This window comes from Malurus melanocephalus, unplaced genomic scaffold (genome assembly GCF_030028575.1).
Source record: "Malurus melanocephalus ecotype Western Australia unplaced genomic scaffold, MMel_1.1 scaffold_2490, whole genome shotgun sequence".
Taxonomy (NCBI): Eukaryota; Metazoa; Chordata; class Aves; order Passeriformes; family Maluridae; genus Malurus; species Malurus melanocephalus.
In genome coordinates this window covers 3,816-8,878 of record NW_026625722.1, presented here as the reverse complement: position 1 = coordinate 8,878, position 5,063 = coordinate 3,816, and the positions used below count along the sequence as shown (strand labels likewise).

Sequence of the window (5,063 nt, the reverse complement as noted above, 5' to 3'; positions counted from 1 at the left end):
TTAGTGGCAGCACTCCAAATCCATCAGTGCTCAGCATTCCCAGGGAACTGGGATCAGAATTTCCAATGAGCCAAAGCACTTGAGATCCATCAGGGCTCAGCATTCCTGGGGGCTTGTCCCCAAAATTTCTGAGGATTTGTCCCCAGCATTCCCCATTAGCATTAGGCACTCGAGATCCATCTGGGCTCAGCATTCCCGGGGATTTGTCCCCAGATTCCAGGGATTTTCCCCCAGCATTCCCAGTTAAGACCAGGCTGTTAATGAATGAGTTCCATCAGCATTCCCGGGGATTTGTCCCCTGCAATCCCAATTAGTGGTGACCCTTGAGATCCATCAATGCTCAGCATTTCCAGGGATTTGTCCCCTGAATTCCCAGTTATGGGCAGCACTTGAAACCCATCAGTGCTCAGCATTCCTGGAGATTAGTCCCCAGAATTCCAGGGCATTTGCCCCCAGCATTCCCAATTAGCAGTGGCCCTTGAGATCCATCAGGGCTCAGCATTTCCAGGGATTTGTCCCCAGCATTTGCAGAATTTGTTCCCAGCATTCCTGGGGATTTGTCCCCAAATTCCCAGAAATTGTCCCCAGAATTCCCAGGGACTAGTTCCTGGCATTCCCAGGATTTGTCCCCAGCATTCCCAATTAGCACCAGGCAATGAGATCCATCAATGCTCAGCATTCCCGGGGATTTGTCTCCGACATTCCCAATTAAGAGCCGATTATTAATTGATGAGGCCGTGAGCATTAGCGCTGATGAGTTGGGATGGGCAGGGGGGGTTGGCCCCATCCCAGTACTTCCCACCCCCCATTCCCGCGATTTTCCCCCCATCCCAGAGCTTTCCCCCCATCCCAGTGTTTTCCCTCCATTCCAGCACTTTTCCTCAATTCCAGCACTTTTTCCCCAATTCCAGCGATTTTCCCCCCACCACAATTCCGGTACTTTTCTCCCTCATTCCAGTTCTTTTCCTCCTCCCATTCCGTGCTTTCCCCCTCCATCCCAGTGCTTGCCCCCCATTCCAGCACTTCTTTTCCACAATTCCAGTACTTCCCCCTATTCCAATGTTTTTCCCCCAATTCCATCACTTTTCCCCCCATTCCAGCACTTTTCTCCCAATTCCAGCACATTTCCCCACATTGCAACATTTTTCCCCAATTCCAGCACTTCCCCCCCATTCCAGCACTTTTCCCCCAATTCAGCGATTTTCCCCCATTCCAGCACATTTCCCCCATTCCAGCATTTTTTCCCCCAATTCCAGCTCTTTCCCCCCATTCCTGCATTTCCCGCAGATGCTCATTTGCATCTTTGGAAGGAAAAGCTCCATAAAAAATTCGGGAATGGCAGCCAGGATTGGGCGGGAAGGGCTCCCCTGCCTCGGGATCCATCGGAGCCATCTGCGCCTCTGACAAATTAACCCCAAATTTCCCCCGCAGCTGCTGCTTTATCCACGCCCTTCCCGCCTGGAAAACAAAGCCTGGAAAACTGGGAATCATTTCAATAGTAAAGCCTGGGAAATCAGGAATTGTTTCAAAAATAAAATCTGGAAAAGCAGGATTATTGAAAATTGAACAGGGCGGGACCCGCCGCGCTCCTGGGCTTTGCTTTTAGGGTTTCTTGCTTGATCCCAAATGGGATTTCCGGAGGGATCCGAGCCATCCTCATTCCATCCATTCCACCGGGGATGATTTTCCTGCCCCAGCCCCAAATCCCAGTTGGAATTGGGGCAGAAAACCAACTCTGAACCATTTCTTTCCCCTCCTCCAGCACAAGGACAGGAGATGAGCCCTGAGATCACTCCGTTGGCGGTGCCGATAACCCCAAAAATCGGGAATTCATCCCTTTTGGGGCCATCGCATGGTTCTACCCCGGCCCAGAATGTTCCGGAACAGAATTCCCACAGGATCCCTGCGTACCTGAGGCAGCAGCAGTGAGCACACGATGGCCAAATGGCTGATAAACCCCAAAAATCGGGAATTCATCCCTTTTGGGGTGACCCCGTGGTCGCCCTCACCCGGAACGTTCCGGAACAGAATTCCCATGGGATCCCTGTGTACCTGCGGCAGCAGCAGCGAGCACACAATGGCCAAATGGCTGACAAACCCCAAAAATCATGAATTTGTCCTTTTTGGGGTGATCCCATGGGTCACACCCCGCCCAGAATGTTCCGGAGCCGGATTCCCGTGGGATCCCCACGTACCTGCAGCAGCAGCAGCGAGCACATGATGGCCAAGGTGGCCGATAACCCCAAAAATTGGGAATTTGTCCTTTTTTGGGGTGATCCTGTGATCTCCCCCAGCCTGGAATATTCCGGACAGAATTCCTGCGGGATTCGCGCATACCTGCGGCAGCAGCAGCGAGCACACGATGGCCAAGGTAGTCAATAACCCCAAAAATCGTGAATTTGTCCTTTTTGGGGTGATCCCATGGGTCTCCCCCCGCCCGGAATGTTCCAGAACAGGATTCCTGCGGGATCCCAGCATACCTGCAGCAGCAGCAGTGAGCACACGATGGCCAAATGGCTGACAAAACCCAAAAATCGGGAATTCATCCCTTTTGGGGTGATCCCATGGTTCTCCCCCAGCCCAGAACTTTCCAGAACAGAATTCCCATGGGATCCCGGCATACCTGCGGCAGCAGCAGCGAGCACACGATGGCCAAGGTGGCCTCGAAGTTGTCCTTGAGCCAGAGCCCCACGGCGTGGATGCAGCCCCGCACGTGGATGGTGCCCAGCAGCTCCAGGCGCTGCGAAAGAGAAGGTTCCGGAACTTCCCCAGTGTTCCTGGGAATTCCCGGCAGTTTGGGAAGGAAAATCCCCGGATTGGGGTTTGGGTTTTTTTTTTGGCAGGAATATCAGTGGGATGAGATTTTTGTTCTCATCCAAAGGAAGTTCCGAACKCGAGGTACAGATGATGTTGGGAATTCCTTCAGGGAGGGTTTGGGTTTGTGGGATTTGGGGGAGAAAAATCGGCAAATCCCCCATAAATMAAATGTCACCTCCTCGTCCAGGAGGTTTTTGAGAATTCCTTCAGGGAGRGCAGGGAGGGTTTGGATTTTGGGATTTGGGGAAGAAAAATTATTGAATTCCCCATAAATTTGATGTCACCTCCTTGTTTAGGAGTTTTTTGGGAATTCCTGCAGGGAGGGTTTGGGGTTTTTGAATGCCCCATAAATCCAAGGTCACCTCCTTGTCCAGGAGGTGTTTGGGAATTCCTGCAGGGAGCGTTTGGGGTTTTGGGATTTGGGGAAGAAAAATCAGTGAATTCCCCATAAAACTGATGTAACTCGCTTGTCCAGGAGGTGCCTGGGACAGGGAATTCCCACACGGAATGTTTGGGATTTTGGGATTTGGGGAAATCAGAGAATGACCCATAAATGCAATGTCACCTCCTTGTCCAGGAGGTTTTTGGGAACTCCTGCAGGGAGGGCAGGGAGGGTTTGGGTTTTGGGATTTGGGGAAGAAAATTTTTGTTCTCATCCAAAGGAAGTTCCGGACTCAAGGTCCGGGTGTTGTTGGGAATTCCTTGGGGAGGGTTGGGGTTGTGGGATTTGGAGGAGAAAAATCAGTTAATTCCCCATAAATCCAACGTCACCTCCTTGTCCAGGAGGTTTTTGGGAATTCCCGCAGGGAGTGTTTGGGGTTTTGGGATTTGGGGCAGAAGGAGAAGAGAATTCCCCGTAAAACCATCACCTCCTTGTCCAGGAAGTGCTTGGGAAGGGGAATTCCCTCAGGGAGTGTTGGGATTTTGGGATTTGGGGAATAAAAACCATCAAATCCCCCATAAACCCGATGTCACCTGCTTGTCCAGGGTCCGATAGCCGCACAGGGTGTTCACCACTCCTCCGGGCACCTGGGGAGACAGCGGGACTTGAGCGGGATTTGAGAGGGGTTTAAGTGAGGTTTGAGCGGGATTTGAGCAGGGTTTGAGCGGGATTTGAGTGGGATTTGAGTAGGTTCAACCCGGGAAATGGGGGAGTAGCAATTGGGATCACAATTGGGAATTCTGGAGGAGCTCAGAACACCCCGAGTCCCCTCCCTGTCACCCCCCGGGTCTCGAGGTGACCCCGAGGTGATCCCAACTCCAGGAATGTGGGCAGGGAGGTTTGGGGCTTTAAATTGGATTTTTAAAGGGTTTTTCCTCCCCGTTTTCTGTGCGGCTGGGGAGATCTCAGGGAGGAATTCCCTTCCTGGGATTTCCCAGACCTGGGGGTGAMTCTGGATCCATGGAATTCCCTCCCTGGGATCCCCAGCCATAGGGGTGACTCCAAATTTATGGGATTTCCTCCTTGGGATCCCCCAGCCATGGAAGTGACTCTGAATTAATGGAATTCCCTCCTGGAGACCCCTCAGACATGGAAGTGACTCCAAATTCCCATCCTGGGATCCCCCCACTCATGATTTTGACTCCGGATTCATGGAATTTCCTAATGGAGATCCCCCAACACCATGGTGGTGACCCTGGATCCATGGAATTCCCACCCTGGGATCCCCCACTCATGATTTCAACTCTGGATTCATGGAATTTCCTAATGGAGATCCCCCAGACCTGGTTTTGACTCTGAATCCATGGAATTCCCTCCCTGGGATACCCCAATCATGATTTTTACTCCGGATTTAAGGAATTCCCACCCTGAGATCCCCAAACCATGGCGGTGACCCCGAATTCCTGAAATTCCCTCCTGGAGACCCCTCAGACATGGAAGTGACTCCAAATTCCCTCCTTGGGATACCCCAGATGTGATTTTGACTCTGGATTCTTGGAATTCCCACCCTGAGATCCCCAAACCATGGGAACGACTTTGAATTAATGGAATTTCCTCCCTGGGATACCTCAGACATGGTTTTGACTCTGGATCCATATAATTCCCTCCTTAGGACCCCCTAGCCATGGAAATGACTTGGGATTCCTGGAATTCTCTTCCTGGAATCCCCCAATCATGATTTTGTCTCCGGATTTACGRAATTCCCACCCTGAGATCCCCAAACCATGGCAGTGACCCCRAATTCCTGGAATCTCCTCCTGGGATTCCCAGACACGGGGATGTTCCTTCCCTGGATTTCCACCCT

At 51.8% G+C, this 5,063-nt stretch overlaps 1 long non-coding RNA gene across 1 annotated transcript in view; it reads right to left on the bottom strand.

Moving 5' to 3' along the window:
• Positions 1-2,603: 2,603 nt before the first annotated feature.
• Positions 2,604-5,063, bottom strand: part of LOC130587808 (uncharacterized) — a 6,269-nt gene continuing 3,809 nt past the window's right edge. The window contains exons 2-3 of the long non-coding RNA XR_008966855.1: positions 3,793-3,846; positions 2,604-2,740 (exon numbers count right to left, since the gene is read on the bottom strand). This is a non-coding gene — a long non-coding RNA (uncharacterized LOC130587808). The remainder of the gene's footprint in view (positions 2,741-3,792; positions 3,847-5,063) is intronic.